We start from the raw sequence: 21,280 nt of genomic DNA on the forward strand, positions 1-21,280 counted from the left end.
GGGGGACCCCGCCGCTTTCCCCGCTCGGCGACCCAGAGCCCCAGCCTGCCGGAGAGGGCAGCGGCTCGGGTTTGACATCCCAGCTGGGTCCCGGGCCGGCTCCCCGAGCCTCCTCCCGGGTTGCTCTCTATCAGGAAAGCAATCGGAAGTCAGGCCGACTTTTGCTTTTGTTCTGCCAGCTACTCTACGGAATCGTAGGTGAAGCCGGGGTGGGCGGATGCCCCAGGAGGGGGCTGTGGCGGGAGTTCCAGGTGCGTCCCCGAAATGACCATTGGAGGCGGCGGCTGTTTCCCGCCACTGGGTGGGGAATGGATTCCGATCGCTAATCGATACCCTGGAGCCAGCAGTGGGTCAGCAGCGTCCCGACAGAGCGCAGCGGCCGCGTACTGTCACGCGCCTCTCCAGCACTCTCGAAAGCACTACCTCGAGACGTGCATTTCCATTCATGGATCTGTGCCTGGGGGTTAATGTCACCCCTGCCTGGGTTGAGGAGTGTCCGCAACGGCTCAGTAGCCATTTACTGGGAGGTTACTGTGTGCAAGGCAGCTATCTTAAATAACCTTAGTGTAAAATATACTTATTGAGCACCTACTATGTGAAAAGCAGGTATACTACAGACTTTTCAATTGAATGGATATGTATTGAGCACCTACCCCATGCGAAGGTGAAGCGTCATGACGTTCTCAATGTGACAGATATTTATTGAGTACCAACTATGTTCAAGGTAGCTATGCTATGACCTTATTGTAATATGTATTTACTGAGCACCTACTAAATACTAAAGGCTTTTTTGCTGAAGGGTTGCCCAGTGTACTTTTGGGGTACAGATAGAAACAAGGGAGAGAAAATATAATATCTTCTGAACCTCGAGTCTTCAACTCCTTTAGTGACCTGCGTTTTAACCTTTCCAAACCGCTTGTGTGGTGTATGAAGGGCTAGTCTTCTACACTTGAGGGTACACTTCTATGCTTGAGGGTTTGTCAGACAGGAGCAGGGCTGAATAGTAAAAAGTCTTGCTCTGGAACCTCTCTCCAATTCAGTTTCCTTGCATTAGAACAGTCCGTTTCTTTGCGTAAAGCACCATGGAGTTATCACAGGGAATCAAAGGGCAATAAGGCAAAGCCCTAATGCTCAAAGGGACAGAGAATCCATGCTGGAGACAGACAGACAAAAAGACACCTCCTAAACAAGGAAGGAACCAATAGAGGAAGGGAGAGGGAAGCATGAAGACAGGGCCAGCTGAACCTTCCAGCCCCTCACTCCAAACTAATACCAGTGATGTTGGGGTGAGAGAGTCTGAGCCCATCATTGCCCATGGCTGGGGCCCTAGGACTGGAATTAAATAGTTTTCCTGCTAAGAGATTTGATGAATCTGTTACTCTGATAATCTTAGGGTCTTGAGATGCACTGGAATACCCAGATTGGCAAGAAAATCGTATCCATTAGCAAATATTTGAGTATTTACAATGCAATATAGGCATTTATCAGGGAAATGTAGTCTAAGACGTAGTCTTTGTCTTAAAGAATTCTGGTTCATGAGATAAACATGTAAAATGACAACTTGGGCAGCATATATGAAAAGCCAGGAGCAAATTCCTCCTGGAATTTGACATAAAAAATATTCTCACCACATGGAACTGTGGTTTTTCTCTTATCAGACATTGAGAACTCTCTACGTGCCTTGTATGTTTATCTTTTTGCCTTGGCCTCTAGAAATTCCTGGTAATGGCTTTATCCTAGCTTCTTGGTACAATGATTTTTTTTTCTCCCTAAATTATTTCTGAGACCTCTCTTTTAAATTCTTTATAAAAAACTATATTACAGTATTTTTGTTGTGAACTTGAAAGGCTCTCTGAAATCTTTTCTGTAAGTAAGCCCATTATGAAAGATACATAGAAAATATGGTACGTATTAGATGAATGTGCTCATAAGAAAAGGGGGAAAAACTATCAGGAATTTACAGAGAAAACAAACGGGCTTTGCAAGATGAAATAGGATTCAGATGGGCAAAGACAACTAACAAAGACTTTCCTCCCAAATTGAGGGAAATAGCGTTGGCAAAGGTGTCAAGGAAAACAAACCGAATTTAGAGTACTTTAGGTATTTGATAGATCTTCCTCTGGAATAGTTTCCATTCACTCAACACACGAGTGCTGCTGGAACATTTTACTGTGTCAAGGACTATGCTAGGTGTCAGGTCGGGGGCATCACCCAGAACCAATTGAGGTTCAGCATGATCCCACAGCTGTCAAGGACCTTTGTCTCCTGTCATGGCTGTGGGGTAGCACTGCCCTGCATCTCAGCCATTCTTTCAAGCATTCCTGGAGTTTTTTCACCTGAGCTGAACTTGACTGTAATCTTCTTCAAGGCCAAGAATGTGACTTTTTTTTCTCTCTGCATCCCTCCCTCCTTGCAGGTTCAGGCAGAAATTGTCGGTAGGGTAGGGACACTTATTTCAGTGACCTCTATTGCCCATTTCGTCACTCCTTCCTGGCCTCATCAGGGCCTGCTATCCTCTCTTCCTCTCCATCATTTTCAGCTGTTCAGAGCCTTTCACTGTATGCAAACTGGTCTCAGGGGAAAACCAATCTGTCATCAGTCACTTTCTCTTAAATATGAATGTAGGTCACTGTGTTCTCTCTTCCAGGGGTCTTTGCACTTTAAGCCTCATTATGGAAGGAAAGGCTGTGTTCACCATGAGACAATGTCAGGCACAGACAAGTGGGTGTTGGAGGTAATTGGGGAGGCAAAGTGACTTTCTTGGTGCTCCTGAAACCACCACCCCCTCACGTAGCCAGTCTTGGCAAGGGTCCTTGCAGTCCCATGATTCTTGAAAGTCTGGAGGCTTCATTGCTGTTTATCATGGTGCAGTGGTTGAAGTCAGATAGTGGTTCTCTGTGAGCCACCTGTCAGCTTGGCCCTCATACATTCCACTCCAAAGTTTAAAGCTTTATCGTTTGCAGGGAGAATCCTTGCTTCCTTACCTATATGTGCCCATTATTTTAAGGCAGCTATTCTCAACCTGGGCACTATTATGGGCCAGATAATTTTTTGTTATGGGGAGCTGTCCTGTGCATTACAGGGTGCTTAACAGCATCCCTGGCCTCTACCCCCTAGATGCCAGGAGCACTAAACACCAGCCTGCTCCCCAATTTGTGACAACCCAAAATGTCTCCAGCCATTGCCAAGTATCCCCTAGGAAACAAAATCACTGCTGCTTGAGAACCACTGTTCTAAGGGTTATTGGTTATTATGTATCATGCCATATAAGAGAGGCCTTATCTAATGTAATTCAATTCTTTTCAATAAAGAGGAACTATTACATGTGTAATTAACATGGCAGAACTTTTCATATAAGTAATTTCATAAATTAGAATAAATATCCTTTTTTTCAGACCTGATATCCTAATCTGGTTATTATATTAAGTTCATCTTTTGAAGCATAAAGCCTCAAATTCTTCTTTTTCTAGTGTGGCTGATTTATATACCACAACTGTGGGTAGCAGAACCGCCATTACCCACAAGATCATCCCCGCCTGCTGCTTGGGCAGTGCCTGGTAACCACCAGTCGGGAAGGAAAGTGACAGAGGAGGATTCAGTTCTGGTGGACTTGATGCTTATGTAATTTGATGGGCCCTCTTTAAGGAAACGACAAAACGATAAGGGGAGCACATTGCTAGGACCCCTCCCAGGCCTTGGAAGGGTCCTGTGAGGACAAGTGATGGGCTCTGAATTTCAGTTTCATTAGCTTCGTGGGAAAGCAGTCTTTGGGAAAGGTTTTGAGGAATGACTGGACAGCTGTGTTTGCAAGAATAGGAAGCTAGTCCTACCCATGACTGATAGGAGCTAAGAGAATGTTCTCAAAGTGTTGACTTAAATTGAGAGCACAGATCAAAACGGAATTGTTAAACCTAGGGTGACCTATACTTCTGTTAACATCTGCCCTCAAAAGTAAGAACTTCCATATCGTCAGCAGCCCCAGGTCCACATGAGCAGCATCATAGGTGAAATGAGGGGCAGGGATCGTTCCGGTTTAGCAGGAGGCTCTGCGTTCCACTAGTGGGTAGTAGTAACTTACTGCACCTTGTAAACGAGGTTGGTCAGTGCTGAAGTTACTGCCTCGGGAAATGAATGAAACTCTTTTTCAGGTCACTCTAATGGTGTTTGAAGAGTTTATAACAGGAGTACGTTGATTCAAACTTTTCTTTTGGAATACCTGAGCCTGGGATGAGATGTCCTTGCATTAAAACAGGCCAGGCAGGAAACACTTGCCCCCTCATTTTGGGGGGCAAGTAATTTAAGTACAGTCGTGTGCTACATAATGACATTTCAGTCAATGAAGGGCTGCATGTGGGACTGTGAAACTGTAAGATTATAATACTGTATTTTTCCTGTACCTTTTCCATGTTTAGACATATTTAGGTGTACAGATACTGACCACTGTGATACAGTTGCCTACAGTGTTCAGTACAGTAAGCATGCTGTACAGAGTTGTAGTCTAGGAGCAATAGGCCATACCATATAGCCTAGGTATGTAGGCTATTCCATCTAGGTTTGTGTAAGTATGCTCTATGATGTTCCCATAACCAGGAAATTGACTAATGATGCATTTCTTAGATGGATCCCCATCATTAAGTGATGTATGACTGTATGACTTTAAGAACTTAAAATAATAAGGCTTTAAAAATGAAACTATAATTCAGACTTCTCATTAATTAATCTTTTTCCTTAGTTTAGATCACCTTAGCTTCAGTGAGGAAGACAGTGTTCTAATTGTTGCTTTAGTGTAGAAATGTTAAATATAAATGCCTGGCCCTGCACAAGACTGATCTGGCAATGTATCAATGTCTAGATTTAACAAAAATTAAAAATAAGAAATAAACACTCTACATGAAGATTTGCTGTAGGAGGGATTTCTTTTAAAGCATTGCTAGTCTTTCATTTGTATTTAAACAGGTCTGATTTGTATAAATTTTTCAAGTTGAGACCTGTTTGGAGATCTTAGGTCAAATGTCCACACAGTCACAGAAATTAGACCTGAAAGAGATTGTAGGGGTTTCTGGCCAGCCCTGCTTGCCCATTGAATAATTGGAGAAACTGAGGCTGAGAGTGGTTAGATGGCTTGCCAGGGTCACACAGAGATCAGCTGGGAGGCTGGGGCAAGGAGCCAGGAGCTCACCCCATCCCCTTGACACTCAGTGCTGCTGGGATACCATTCTTCTGTCTTCCTGGTTGTAGAGTGTGTCGGTGTAGGGAGACCAGGCAGGAAAAGGGTTTGATAACTTGTCTCATTTCCAGGGCACCTGATCCTCAAAGAACTACTCATTAATTCGAACTGATTACATCTATGCCAAAGGTGTGTGTAAACACAGACTGAAACAATCACAGAAAAACTGAGATGGTTCAATTGGTAGAATGAGACTATTTTATAAAAACTTCCTTTATTGCTTTTTTTGTATCATCTTTACAGTAAATAACTAGAATAAAAACATCTATTTGTCTATTTAAAAAAGTAATATATATTCATTATGGAAGGTGGCAAGAAAAATAAACAAATCCTACCTGTGATCCTGTGATACTTTAATCCCATTCATATTTTGCTGTTTATTTTTAGTGTGTTTTTCAGCCCATTTTCAAGCTCATTTGAACAATTGAGACCATATTGTACATATAATTTTAATTTTTCTTGCTTTTTTATTAGAATAAACAATGTATGTGTTATTGTGAACATAATTTTTGTGAACATAAATTCTTTGTGAACATAATTTTTTTTGTCTTTCTACAGTGTCAGAGTTTTATTGATGCTTTTTTTTTTACTTTAAGTTCTGGGATACATGTGCAGAACATGCAGGTTTGTTACATAGGTATACACGTGCCATGGTGGTTTGCTGCACCCATCAACCTGTCATCTACATTAGGTATTTCTCCTAATGCTATCCCTCCCCTAACCCCCACTCCCTGACAGGCCCTGGTGTGTGATGTTCCCCTCCCTGTGTCCTTGTGTTCTCATTGTTGTGAACATAATTTTTAATGTCTGCATAATTCAATCCTTAGAAGCTCGTTAATTTACCACAACATTTTGCTATTAGAGAACATTAAGTTTGGTCCTAATTTCTCCCTGCTGTGTCATTGCATGAGCAACTTTGTGTCTGTGCTTTTTCTACAATTTGGATTGTTTTCTTGGTATACATTCCAAAGAGTGAAATTACTGAGCCAAGGATGTGTGTGCATTGTGTTCAATGGCTTTACCAAAATGGTGTACCAGTTTACCTTATATTGATAGCATACTATAAATGATGAAATTTCACCACACCATTGATAACATACTTGTTTTGTAATTACTTATGTGACAAAGTAAAGTTGTCTTTATTGCTTTCATTTACATTTTGCTTACCAACACAGCTAAACATTTTTCTATAGAATTTTTTATATGACTTTGTGTGTGTGTGTGTGTGTGTGTGTGTGTGGTGTTTGTTGTTGTTGTTGTTGTTGTTTTGGTGAATTATCTATTTGAGTGTAGTGTTTTTTTAAAAAAAAAATGACCTGTCATTTGTCAAAAGGAAAAACAATAACCTCTGATCTCTTAGGTATAGTGGCCATTTTATAAAGAATTCCGGCTGGATGCAGTGGCTCACGCCTGTAATCCCAGCACTTTGGGAGGCCGAGGCAGGCGGATCATGAGGTCAGGCGATCGAGACCATCCTGGCTAACACGGTGAAACCCCGTCTCTACTAAAAATACAAAAAATTAGCAGGGCGTGGTGTTGGATGCCTGTAGTCCCAGCTACTCGGGAGGCTGAGGCAGGAGAATGGCATGAACCCAGGAGGTGGAGCTTGCAGTGAGCCGAGATCGGGCCACTGCACTCTAGCCTGGGTGACAGAGCGAGACTCCATCTCAAAAAAAAAAAAAAGAAAAAAAGAATTCCATACAACCCTCATGTTCCATGATTCCAACATCTTCAGTTCCATGTTTCAGGCTAAACATTTTGTTGATAGTCATAGAGCTGCTTGTTAGTTCCTGAAGCAAGCTTAGATGGAGAGATAGAGTGCTTTATCCTCTTAGTGGAAGCCAAATTACATCGAGCATTTGCTAAGTGCTTCTCAGGCCTTAATTCTTATTCTTACAACAGTCTCTGAAGTGGGTACTGTCATGTCTCTCCATTTATACATGAGGAGAGTGTTGCCTAGAAAAGTAAAATAACGTAACCACAGTCACATACACTTTTAATAACTGCTAACTACCTCTGGATCTTTGCTAACATGGCCTGCCTCAGTTATGTACTTGGTCTTGGAGGGAGTTAGGGTTAGGAATATTAGCAACTTCATCTGAACTCTACTGCCTATTTCTGGGAGACTTTGTGGTGCAAGTTAATTTTACTATCTTAAATTTCCTCACTCTGTCTTCTGTATCTCTTACCCTCCCCTGTGTTTGCCATCCTTTTCTTTTAATCTCTCCAAGATACACTCTGAATAGTTTCTTCTGACCTGTCTTCCAAGTCACAATGTATCTCTTCAGCTGTATCTAATCTGTGGTTAAATCCATCATTTATTGCATTCTCAATTTTGATTACTGAATTTCCAGTCTAGAATTCTAGTTATTTTTCAAATCTGCAATGTTACTTTTTATGGTTCTTGGTTCTTTATTGTAATTTTTATGTTGAGCTTTTAGCTGCATGAGCATAGTAAGCATAATTGTTTTACATTCTGTATCTGGTAATTTTTCTATCTGGAATTCCTAAGCATCTTTTTTTCCTGTCTTTTGTTTGTTCTGGTTCTCATGCTGGTTCATATTTATGTTGTCATGTCTCCTTGTGTGCCTCATTATCTTTAAATGTGTGCTGGATATTGTTTTGAAAAAATATATGTAAGAATACCATGTGTCATTCATTTTAAGATGTACAGTGTTTTTATATTTTAGTCTCTGAAATCAGTATGTGTTTTATGTCATGAATTTTTACACTTCTAGTTGACAGCATTTTTTGTTTTTCACTGGTACATAAAATCATAGTGCTTCATATAATTAATGATATTTAAAACTTCAGGACATTTGATAATTTGAGACTTTGGATAATCATAATAAAGATGACAAGAGTTCAAAAGAGAATTTTAATTAACTTCTTAAGGTTTTCTGGGGTATCAGCAATAGTGGGTCAATTTTGGGGCTTCAGATTTTCTAGATCACCCAGATGACATGAAGCCAGACTAGTTTACTTTTTGTTCTGTCTTACTTCTAGGGTCTATCAGAGGGTGTCCAAGGGAGAGAATACAGTCGTGGGTTCTTAGTTTCCATTTCTGGTTGGGCCAGTAAAGCCCCTTCCTCATCCTTGTTTTCCGCTTATCCCTAAAGATAGAAACTAAAAACCATGGCTTCAGGCTGCTAAAAGCCTAAAACAAAACAGAACAACAATAACAACAAAATAAGGTGGGTTAGACAAGCTTGGAGCTCTTTGGGGTCCTACTCTAAATGTAAAGCGGTTTACCAGGCCTTAGGGAGGCCCTGGCCTCTTGATTCCATGAGGCCGTCAATGCGCTGCTCAGCTTCCTAGCTTCCTATTTTGGATTGACAAGCCCAGCCCCTCCAACTGGGTAAAAGCGGCCCCTAGTACTGAGCCCCACATGTCTAGATCTCTTTCTTTTCTCACGTCTTAAGCCTGAAATTCCTCCCTATCTTGTTAGCTTTTTGGTGCTTTTAGGAAGGTTTGTTGTTTGTTTGTTGTTAACCTCATCCAGCTTTCTTTGTTGTGTTCACTGGGAAAGTTGGCTCAAATTACCCAGTTCACTGCTGGCAGGAGGTGGGACCCAGTCAGATCATCTTAGAGACTGACAGGAGAGAAACACAAGTGACCAGCTGCTCTTTACCTGACTGTGACTAGAGAACTTTATCTGCTCCCAACACAACACCCTGGTTGCAGCTGGAAAGCAGAAGTTGGGATGGATATATTTCCACTAACTGGACATAGCCACATGTAGATATATTTCCCTGCATAGATGAAACTAATTCCTCAGGCTGTTCCTAATAAGGCAGGTGATGTGGCTGAGAAGGCAGTCACAGGAGTGCTACCTGGAGCCCCATCTTGTACCTGCTTCTTCTCACCTACACTGTCCTGCAAAAGATGGGAATTTAGGACCAAGGGAAATGTTGAGGCAGGAAGATGCTTTCTCTTTCAGCAGCTGTTAAGAAGTAAAGACTGTAGGCTGTATTTTAGCTGGGTAAGTTTCCTTCCATTCAAACTGGACCCCAAAATGTTCATGTTTAAGGCAGAACTTCTCTTCCATGGCCCAGACAATTCCTCGCAGAGGCTGAACCATCAGGTCCAGGCTCAGGAGTCAAGATAGCCTTTCCAGATGACTCTGCTTGATGCTAAGGTTTGGAGCTTTATGATAGTTTTTGGCTTTTAGAATGCTTTTCTGCATGCTCAACCACGTGTTCTTGGAATCAGCAGCCACATCTATTTTCCCCTTACCTTCCTCCAACTCTTCCCCCAACTTTCAAGAAGCCAGAGAAGTTTACAAAAAGCAAAGTGTATTTCCTGAGTTTGAAAAGGTTGGACAAAGGGAGGCTGAGTGGTGGGAACTTCTCATCCTCCACCTTACCAGAGCCTCCATTGGCTTTTGGGGTGTGGGAGTCGGGTGGTGGCGGCTTTTATTTTTATTTTTGAGTACCTTTTTCCCTGGAAGTTTTAGAGCTGAGCTATCCTCTCAGAAAATCACTGTCTGCCCAGGGAACCATAGCCTCCTCCCTCACACTTCAGGTGTGTAATCATTGGGTAAAGATAAGGGAGGTGTGGGTGTGCCCCTCTAGAAAGGGCCCTGTCTTAGGGGGAGGTATCCCACTGACTTTCTGGAGACCACCGTATACCATGGAGCCTTTTATGTATTCCACAATAATTTACCCTGCGGATTTTTAATTTCACAATACTTCACACGTAGGAAGGACTATAGATAAATTAGTCCACCATATTGCTAGAAATAGAAATCCTCCAATTCGATTTCAGTAACTGTCCATGAAAGAACAAATCTGTAACCCCACTCCCAGGTAATTCTAGATTGTGACCGAGCCTTTGGAAGAAATGATAAATGACTTAATTAATTTTGAAGAGGCAAATTTTCTGTTCTCCTAGAAAATGTGCCCTTCCATGATTATTTTTGGAGGCAGAATGGCCAGAAAGCCCTACCAGCCATAAGAATTTATGAACCATGACATTTGAAAACTTTCATCCTGAGATGAAGTAAATTAATTCCTCTAGCATGATTCACTTTAGGTACAAGCCCAAATTTCTTTTATCAGTAACTTGGGGTCTTAAGGTGATTTTTCTAAAGAGATATAGTTATTTGAGACCCATCAGGGCCATTTTCTGTATTTCTTTTGTCAAATTTTCCGTTTATGTGGATTTGAGTTTTTTCCAGTTATTTCGAGACCATCTTGTCTGCTAATAAGAGATAATATGCTGCCTTTTCAATAACATATGTGAAAGCCACAGGGAGTTCAGACAAAGTTAGCTGAGCAAATTCCTGTACTTATCAGAGACCATGACATCACCTTCAGTATGCGGTGGGCTTTTTACCAAGTGTCCAGCACCTTTAAAGAACTCAGAATGATAAAGTATTATAGCTCATTCAATAGAAAAAAGGAACAGAGAAGTTCAGAAATCTGAAATGATTTTATTTGTAAGAAGAGAATAAGGAAGATGATTACTGTAAATCACATAGGAAGAGGAGGTGAGAAATATGTAACAATGGTGTAACTATGGTGGATTGCTTTTAGCTTTCCAGATCAGAGGTGAGAAAATGAAAAATTTCTTATGAATTATTATGAAGTTTCAATACTTGCAGTGTAGGACTCGAAGAGGGCTTTAACGACCCAGCCATCTGCTGTGTAATAAAGCCAGTGAAATATGCGCCATCAAAATGACACAGAGAAGAACATTAGGGTACACAGAGTAGGAGCGAGAGTTTTTTACACTATGAGTGAGAATATATCTAGTAAGTAGTTCTGGGTATGTTGTGGCCTGAATAACTGTCCATTTTTTTATACTTTACTATTTTCTTGAGCTGAATGGAGACTAAGGACAAAAGAAAGAAGACTCAGGTCATTATTAAGTTTGTTGGGTCTCTGCATGATTCCAAAGTGATAATGCTCTCAGTTGAAGTACTTAGTTAAAAGCTCAGTCTTGTTTCCATATGTCTATACCTGCTGTCATTTTTCAAAAGTTATTCAGTGAATTTGTTAATACTGAAACCCCTCCTTTCTTATCAGCAGTCTTTCTTCTGAGATTCTCATAAGATTCTCAATCTTATGAAATGCATTTCTGAGCTAGAGGCAGTAAAAAAAGTCCGTTGGCTTTTCTTTCCAGTTTATTCAGAAGCAAATCTCCAGAATCAAAAATCTATCCACCATTTACCTGCTGAATTTTCTCCCTTCATTAACCAACAAACAACAGTGTTTTGCTCTACAATTTGAGTTCAGGATTTGGCTTCTATAATATATTAAGTAACCTTCTAGTTTTCTCTTCCACCTCTGCTGTTGATAAGAAATAATAATCACATTATTATTTAATTATCACCACCAAAAGCAACGTCAGATTTCAGTAATCTAAAACTATATTGCCTTAAACTTAGATTATTTGAAATAAGATCTTTCCTCTCCAGTAATGGATACCTAGAAAAGCAGGTGTATGGCTGTCTATACAGGGGACACACTCAGGAGCATGTACAGTTATGATTATGGGGCAGTCATAAGCTTTTTTCCTAGAAGGACACACAAGACATTGTTAGCAGTGATAAAGTAAGAAGTGATTGAGGATCGACGTGAGGGAAGGGATTTGTCAGTTTATATTTTACTATTTGATGTTTTAAATAAGCATATTTAATAAGTAAATAAGGAGAGAATTAAGAAGGTGGAGAAAAAAGAAGTCACTGTTTATAAGATCCTGTTGTGAATTTAACCTCTAGACCAGGGGTCCCCAACCCCTGGGCCACAGAACAAGTATTGGTCTGTGACCTGTTAGGAACCAGGCCGCACAGCAGGAGGAGAGCAGTGGGCAAGCCAGCAAAGCTTCATCTCTATTTACAGCCGCTCCCCATGGCTTGCATGACTGCCTGAGTCTGCCTCCTGTCAGAACAGTGGTGGCATTAGATTCTCATAGGAGCACAAACCCTATTGTGAACTGCACATGTGGGGGATCCAAGTTACATGCTCCTTATGAGAATCTAATGTCTGATGATCTGTCACTGTCTCCCATCACCCCCAGATGGGACTGCCTAGTTACAGGAAAACAAGCTCAGGGCTCTCACTGATTCTAAATCATGGTGAGTTGTATGCATCTCCCATACCCAGCCCTGTACACAGAAAAATTGTCTTCCATGAAATTGGTACCTGATGCCAAAAGGGTTGGGGACCACTGCTCTAGACTAATTTCTCATTAGAAATTCTGGTTTTTGTTAATCATCAGACCAAAATCTATAGGAACATATGGTCAATATAGGTCACATATATCCTCCATGGTTTTGTGTAACTTATATTCTGCAGCATTTTTTCAAGTCCTCTCATACCAATGTCTTCTTTGAGCCTCCTAGTGGCGCTGTCTGGTATTTTGAGCCAGTATTATATGATTTCCATTTTACAGAGGGGAAAACTGAAGCTATGGGAAGATGTGTGGCTTGTCTTAGATGATATAGTTACTACCTGGTTCCCTAGTATTCCAGGACTAGAAGCCACTTCTGATTCCACATTGGCGTTCTTTTATCCCTGGTAAAAAGAATTTTGCTCTTTATTCTAGACATTCTTTTTTTAAATACTCCAAGCTGCCTCCTCTCTGGTTTTGTGCCATTGCATCTATTTCATTCTGTCTTGAATCATAGTTAGATGATTGTTTCCCTCATTAATTTCAGCAATATAGTCTGTCTCTCTTTTTGTAGCCTTACTGTGTCTAGTACATTATGGCACATATATTCATTCCTTAGTCTTTTCTTTTATGGAATTGGATTTAAGGTATTTTCTCCCAAATAATTATACATTTCTAGGAAAACAAAAGGAATAAATGAAGCCCTTTCTACAAGACTAATGTCATTGTTCAGAAGAGAATTAGAATCACATGTTGTTTGAGTTGGAAGAAAATCATCGAGAGTATTTATTCTCTTGTTTTACAAATGAGGAACCTGAAGATCAAATAACTTCTGAAGATCCCACAGGGAATTAGAGGTGACATGGTATACAGAGCCCAGTTCTCCTCACTTCTAGCTGAGCCCTCCTTTTGTTGCAACAGTTATTACAGAGATTGACCATCAAGTTTTAGATGAATGGTCAATGCTGACAAAAATCAGGTCATGCTAAATTAAAACTACAAATGCGAAGAGAGTTTTAAAACTCTCAAAAAGAAAAGGCTGTACTGAGCTTATTTTTCCAAGTTTTAATGAATGATTTTGTAGCTCTACCTCCTTTTAAAGCAAACCTGCTATATAAACAGCATTTCCACAAAGGAATTCGCAGTAGGAATCCTTGAGATGATAAGTATCCACACCAGGTGCATTTGCAATAGAGAAAAATCACCCTCACTTGTTGGGTAAATCCAGGTGCACAACATCAATGTGAAAGGAGGAATTAATGGTAATTTTTACCTCACCTGCAGCCTTCTTAAAATAGGAGCTGTTTCCGACCTGGTGAGTGAACTCCTCCTTCAGCAAGGAGCAGAGGCCATGGATGCTCTGTCTAATATTCATGGGTTGGAAACCTAATTCCTAATGCAACAGTGTTGGGAAGTGGAGCCTTCAGGGAGGCATTTAGGTCATGAGGGCTCTATCCTCATGAATAGATTAATGCTGTCATAAAGTGACTTAATGGAAGAAGTTTGGTCCCTTTCTTGCCTTTCTGCCTTCTGCCATATGAGGACACAAAGTGTCCTCCCCTCTGGAGGATGCAGGGTTCAAGGTGTCACCTTGGAAGCAGAGACTAGACCCTCACAAGACACTGAACCTGCCAGTTCCTTGATCTTGGATTTCCAAAACTTTGAGAAATAAATTTCTGTTCTTTATAAATGACCCAATCTCAGGTATTCTGTCTTTGCAGCACAAATGGACTAAGACAGCACCTCAGTTCCTAAATTCACTCCTAGGCACCTGAGTGCTCAAAAGCTATTCCCAGTTTTTAAACATGCTGAGAACAGAGAGCTGGAAAGGCTTATTTTTTATTTTTATTTTTTTCTGAAGTCACCCAAAGGAGAGACAGCAAAAGAAATTCCAAAGAGGGAGACACTATCAAAAAGTGTAAGGCAAAGATTTCATGAGGAAGATGCCAAAAGCAATTGCAACAAAAACAAAAACTGACAAATGGAACCTAATTAAACTAAAGAGCTCTGCGCAGCAAAAGAAACTATCGACAGCAAACAGACAGTCTACAAAATGGAGAAAATATTTGTAAACTATGCATCTGACAAAGGTCTATCAATAATATCCAGAATCTATTAGGAACTTAAATGAATCAACAAGCAAAAAAAAAACAAAAAACCATTAAAAAGTTTGCAGAGGAGATGAACAGATACTTTTCAAAAGAAGACATACAAGTGGCAAACAAGCATATGAAAAAAATGCCAACATCACTATTCATTAGGAAATGCAAATTCAAAGCACAGTGAATTACCACCTCACACCAGTCAGAATGGCTATTATTAAAAAGTCAAAAAATAACAGATGCTGGTGAGGTTGTGGAGAAAAGGGAATGCTTATGCACTGCTGGTGGGAATTTAAATTAGTTCAGCCATTGTGGGAGACAGTTGGCGATTTCTCGCAGAACTCAAAGCAGAATTACCATTTGACCTAGCAATCCTTTTTTTTTGGGTATATACCCAAAGGAATTTAAATCGTTCTTCCATAAAGACACATGCATACATATGTTCATCGCAGTACTATTCACAATAGCAAAAAATGGGATCAACCTAAATGCCCATTAACAATGGGCTAGGTAAACAAAACATGGTACATGTACACCGTGGAATACTATGCAGCCATAAGAAGAACAAGGAGATCATGTCCTTTGCAGCAACGTGGATGGAGCTGGAGGCCAATATCCTAAGGAAACTAACATAGGAACAGAAAACCAAATACTGCATGTTCACACATACAAGTGGGAGCCAAACATTGAGTACACATGGACACAAAGGAACAACAGACACTGGGGCGTGCTTGAGGATAGAGGGAGGGAAGAGGATGAGGATCCAAAAATTACCTCTCAGGTTCTATGCTTATTATGTGGGTGGCAAAATAATCTGTACACCAAACTTCTGTGACATGCAATTTATTTATATAACAAACCTGCATATGTGCCCTGAACCTAAAAGTTAAAAAAATAAAAATTTCTACCAACATCTAATGTGAAAAAGGCATAATAGATTCCATTTTTAATTAAATCACATAATGAAATAACAAAGTGTCAGGTCTGTGGAAGTCCCTAGGACAGTATTTATTAATGAAGCAGTATAATGCAGTTTGTATGAAGCATATTCCTTTTATGCCAAGCCCTGCTCTGGATTCATAGGGTCCTAGGTGGCACCAATACAAGTAGGCATAGTTGGAAAGGACCTCATGAGAATGGAGGTCTCTACAAATTCAATTCAGTTTAACAAATATTTCAGGTAGGTGCTGTAGGAGAGTTACAGTAAAAATTATAAGACAGACCCTGCTCTCCTGGAGCTTGGAGCTTGGAGCCTGCGCCATGCTTTCCAAACTTGTTTGCACATTGGAATCACCTGGGGACCCTATAATATTGATGTCTGTGCCCATCCCACTGCCCTAGAGCTTGTGATCTGATTGTTCTGGGGTCTAGCATGAGGTTTGGAATTTTAAAAAGATGATTCTCAAGTGCAAACAAGTTTGGGAACCAATGGTATGTGTTGTCATTCTCAGCTTTGGCTACGTTAGAATCACCTGGAGAGTGTGTGTGCCTGTTTGCATACACTCCCTACACACCGTATGCATGTGTGTATGAGGGCATGTGTTACACATTTGTGCCCAGGCTTCAGCCCTAGAGATTCTGATTTATATGGCGTGGGGTCCAGACATCAGTTTTATTTAAAACCCCAAATTAGGTGCATGTTAGAATCATCTGGGGCATTTTTAAAATACCGATGTCTGGGTCTCACTCCAGAGACTAGGGTTTAATTGGTTTGGAGTCTAGTCTGGGAATCAGATTTTTTGTGAAGCTGCTTAGGTGATTCAAATATACAGCCAAGATTACAATCCCCTGTGTTAACCAGCAAAAACACCAGGATTACCTTGTGCAGGATTACCTTGTGCAGGGTTACCTTGTGCACCAGGGTTACCCTGTGCTCAATAAAAATGGGAACACATGAAACAATAGAAGGGTTTATAAAAATGTTAGTGCTAAAACGTTGGGCATTTCTGGTTCTTTGGACATTTCCGTAGGCCTGAATATGTTATGCTGTGATTTGGATGAAGGGTAGGCAGCAAAACCTAATAAATTCAGCTCACGACCACAGCCTTCATTGTGGCTACCAGTAGAACTTTGAGCTGAAACTGACAGCCAAGATCTTCCTAATTGCCCTGTTCCTTGTATCTGCAGTGATAGGAGTGGCACATCTGCCTGTCATACTCCTGATGTATCTAACATTGTTATTTGGAGAAAAATAACCAGAAACTGGTTTCTGTAACATTAAGGTACTCCAGCCATAGATTTAGCCTTAGGTGAACTCTGTGTAGTTCAGCAAGTGTCGACTGAGAGCCTACCGACTGCCCAGGGTTCAACAGAGAGCTCCCTGGAGCACAGACTGCACGTGTTGCCTGGTTTCCTTTGTTCCCTAGGCAATTCCTGTTTAGTCCAAGGCGTAAGGGGAGGGGCTGTATTTCTGCATCTGGCCCCCAGGTGAATGCAGCTGTTTTAAACTGTGAGCGCTCAGCTATCCTGGAAAAGGGGAAGTGGCCAGAGAGTTCATTGAAGCTGCTCATTGAATGGAATCTGAGCCGCTTCTAATGGACTTTGAAGGCTCCACAACAGTGGTTTTCAAACCTGAGTGTGCATCTGAATCACCTGGAACACTTGTTAAACTACAGATTGCTGGGGCAACCCTCAGAGTTTCCGATTCAGTAGGTATAGGATAGGGTCCAAGAATATGCATTTCTAATGCCTGTCCAGGTGATGCTGGTGGTGCTAGTCTGGGGACTACCATTTGAGAACCACTGGTCTAGGAGGAAGGACATAGTGATGGCAGATGGTGCCTGTTTGGTCAAGGAAAAGGAAATTATATGATTGCTGCAAATCTACCTAATGGTTACAAGATCAGGAATCAAAAGAACCTATTAGCAAACTATAAGATTGATAGATGGATTTTTTGAAAAAATTATGAAACACCTAATGCATGCTAGGTATTGTGCAAGCTTTGCTGCTATAAGGAAGAGGAAGAGCCGTTACTACATGAAGTGGTTAGTCTTGGGGTGAGTAACGGACTGCTAAAAGGACACCACAGTACTGCTCCCATAATGCTCTGTAGAGGGAGCACCTGGGGCTTTCAGGGGACAAACATGGGCAGGAGGGAGTGTGACTCAGAGGAGGCTTCCAGGAGCACGTGATGTCTGGGAGGAATCTTGGGAAGATGACCTGGTGTTTGCTAGGGGAAGGTGGGGCAGTATCCCTGGAGCAGCATGGGCAGAGGTGAGAGAGAACATGAGTAAGCCTCGCACGGAGAACCATACATGGCTTAGGATAACTGGGGTAAAGAATTGGATGAGGAGGGGCAGCTTAGTCTGGACAGGCAGGCAGAGACTGGAGCACAGTAGCTGGGGCTGATCTGAAGGCAAGGAAAGTCTTTGAGGGGTGTAAGCAGGAGAGGATGGTGATCAGATTTGCCTGCTCATTGCCTGCAAGTTGGAAAATGGACTGGAGAGAACATGCACGTGCAGGAGACACAAGAGACTGTCACAGGAGTCCCCATGGGAAGTGATGAGGCCACAGGGTACATGGCCTGTGCATCATTTTGTCCTTGCATCACTCTTGGCCTCTGCTCAGGATTTTAAATACTGTGTGTGCTTCTGGAGTGGCACCAGGCAGCAACTATTATGCTTCCCCCTACATGAATATTGTTTTTCAAGGAAAATGAAGTTTAAATGAATGTCAAGGGCAACTTTGAAGCAGATGAGTTACAAAAATGCAACCACTTGAGAGGTATGTGTGGAAGTGGAGTGGGACAGTCCCACCTCCTTAGTCTAGATGAGTTTGGGGAGGAATTGTTCTCTGCCTGTTCTGTTTTCTTTTTTGGTACTAGCTGGGAGTCACGCTTTTGCCTTGAGAGCAGATTAAAAGCCCTGAGTCATAGACCAGCCACCTGCTGGCAGCTACATTTCCCTACCTCCCAGGCCTATTCCCCTTCAATTTGGGGGCTTACCCAGGGAAGTCTCCCAGGTACCCTCAGGATGGTGCCAGTGCTGGGCATTATGGAGTGAGTAGGGCTGTCCAAAATAGGTGAGACCCACTCCATGCCCATCACAGTTGCACACCAGGTGTGCATGAAGAAAATGAAGAAGAAGGTGACAGTGGGCTAATTGTTGGCTAGGGACAAGTGCAAAGGGTGTTAGAAGGGGAGTGAGTTCTCATCCATTCCTGGCCCATCTTAAAAGAAAGCAACAGTGATGGATTTTACTTGTGGTCCTACTCACTTCAATTTGGTGATGAAAATTTGATTTGTGGTTTCCTCTCACAGGGCTCTTCATCACACAGTAATTGATACATCTCCAAGTAGCTCTTGAGGAAATCTATTCCAACAGGTCCCATCAGCACCCAGGGAGCCTAGCAGGGATCTCAGCAGGCTCCACCTCCCCTGTCATCCCCCTTCCTCCTTCAGTCTGTGGGGTTTCATCAGAAGCCTGAGTAGGCTGGAGGAGGAGGAGGCAGGGGTCACACCAAAGGGACTGAAGACCAGTGTTGGCAAACGGTCTGTTCTCAGTAGTAGGGGCATCAAGCAATAGGTCACCTTTGTTGAGGTGGCTTTGCTGCTCAAAACCAACACGGTAGATGTGGGAATGGGCTGCAGGATTGGGAGCCAGCGGCTGCCTCAGGTGAGAAGGGTGAGAAGGGCAGGTAAGAGCAGGAAGTAATGGGTGTGACCAAGGGCAAAGTTTGCCCTGATCAGGGGAAGACATATGGCCTGAATACCTCCCCAAAGGCTGCCCCACACCTTTTCTAATGACATGCCCATGCTTTTACTAGGTGGTTGCTAAAAATGTTTGTACAAATGCCCAACGGGACTTCCATCAACCTATGGCTGGCTAAGGCCAAGCTGCTTTTTTCCTGCTTCCATCTGCTGTTTGTTTCTGAGCGAAGCTTGCCCTACAGTGGGAACCATCCCAGACGTCTGTTCCTTGAGTCACTTAAGGGTGTTCTGCCTTCTCTCTTTCATGGTGTTTACTGTTGGCCCTGCTCCATGGAACAGCACTAGAATATAAACTGCCATATTCTCTAATAATGTCAATTGTGTGAGTCTCGCCTCCTCCGATACTAGTAAATCTTAGGGCAGAAACTTAAATTGATTACAGAGCTTCTTTTATGCCCCTCCCTTGCTCCCTGCTCTGCCTGGCATCAGGTAGTAGCTGGATGATTGACTGAGATGCCTGAATTTCCCTTGGAAACCCAAACACATCTGCCTTTCCATTGTCCATCAATACTGCTCCTGGGGCCTTCCACCTTCTGCTTACCCAGTAGCACAGCTTGATGCCTGTATTCATCCTCACTCTGTGAGCACTGAAGGAGGAGGAGTTTGCATGTTCATCCTGGGCACTCTCAACATCCTAAAATGCATGAGTGCTTTTGCTTAAAAAGCAAGGCAGCAAGATGTATTCACTATCTGTGGCTGTAGCAAACCACCCCATGATTCAGAAGCTTAAAACGGCAAAGGTTTATTTGCTTACAGATCCTTTGTGTCAGGCATTTGGAAGCTGCTTAGCTGAGTGGTTCTAGTTCAGGGACTCTCATGAGGCTGCAGTCATGGTGTTGGTGAGGGCCACAGACATCTGGAAGCTTGTCTTGGGCTGAAGGATCAGCTTCCAAGGTAACTCATGTGGCTGGGGGGGTCGGTTCCTCTCTGCAGGTCTTTCCATAGGGGCTTATCACACGGCAGCTGCCTCCCTCCAGGGCACGCACGTGATCCAAGAGAGCAACCGAGGAGTTACGGTACCTCTACAACCTGGACTCTGAAATGGCATGGTCATTGCCCTTTTCTTTCTCTTCATTAGAAGTGAGCCACTGAGTCCAGCCCACATTCAAAGGAAGGGGAATTACGCTCAACTTTGTGAAGAGAGTGTCAAATAAGTTTTGAACATATTTTAAACCACCACATAAAGCAGGTGAGCAGAAGAGTTGAGTTCATCCTCTGCCAGTAACTTATTTTCCCATGTGGGTGGCTTGGGAGCTGCTCTGGGGAACTCCATGCACCTGTGGGTAGAATGTGGTGAAGAGTTGAGATCCAAGAGTTAGTCTGACAACAGTTACTGGGATACGTGACATGTCCTAGGAGTTTGGGGACTTAGGAAAGTTACATGTAAATTTTTGCTGTCACAGAGCTCACAGGCAAATGAAACTTTTAATAATAAGCACCATACAATTATCATTGTCTTTTTGAAAGCATTATCTATTGATGAGACTTCTGCTATTTCTAGAATTATGAAGAATAGGGCAGCTTAAAAAGAGGTGGGCTTATCTGCTGGAGGGTTAGAGCCCTTTCCTTCCACTGGGCCTCAGATTTCTCATACGTAAAGTGGAGAGGGACCCATTCAGTGGGTCTGTACCCTGGCTGCTTGTTGGAGTAACTCAGGGAACTTAAACAAAATACTCTAGAAGTTCTGATTCACTCAGTCTGGGATGAAGTCTGGCTACAGGATCTCCTCAGATGAGAACCACTGGGCTGGCTGATTATGAAGATCTTACAGACTCTGACACTCAGTGGCTCCTAGTGGCAAGCTCTCCTGTTCTGTGGTACAGTGAGGATGCTCAGGTGCAGGTGCCCTTACTGAGAAAGCTAAATCCTGACTCTGCCACCTAGCCCCACCCTAGTCACACAGAGTGGCCTAAGAAAGTGCAGGGCTACCTTGTGAGTTAATGAGCTCCCTGATGTTAGAATGGCTCAGCCTGGGACCATATCACAGAGATGTTATGGTTGTTGCGCCAAGAATTCCTGCACTGGGCAAGTGGGTAGACTAGGCCAGTGGTTCTCAAACTGTAGTCTGCAGAGCAGCATCAGCAGCAGCACCTAGAAGTTTTTTAGCAAGGCTCATTCTGTTATAGA

General features: G+C 42.3%; 1 protein-coding gene across 6 annotated transcripts in view; it reads left to right on the plus strand.

Annotated features, from left to right (window-relative positions):
- Positions 1 to 21,280, plus strand: part of MAPK4 (mitogen-activated protein kinase 4) — a 169,556-nt gene that overhangs the window by 1,103 nt on the left and 147,173 nt on the right. The gene's annotated exons all lie outside the window — the stretch shown is intronic.

Source organism: Gorilla gorilla, chromosome 17 (assembly GCF_029281585.2).
Source record: "Gorilla gorilla gorilla isolate KB3781 chromosome 17, NHGRI_mGorGor1-v2.1_pri, whole genome shotgun sequence".
Classification (NCBI taxonomy): domain Eukaryota; kingdom Metazoa; phylum Chordata; class Mammalia; order Primates; family Hominidae; genus Gorilla; species Gorilla gorilla.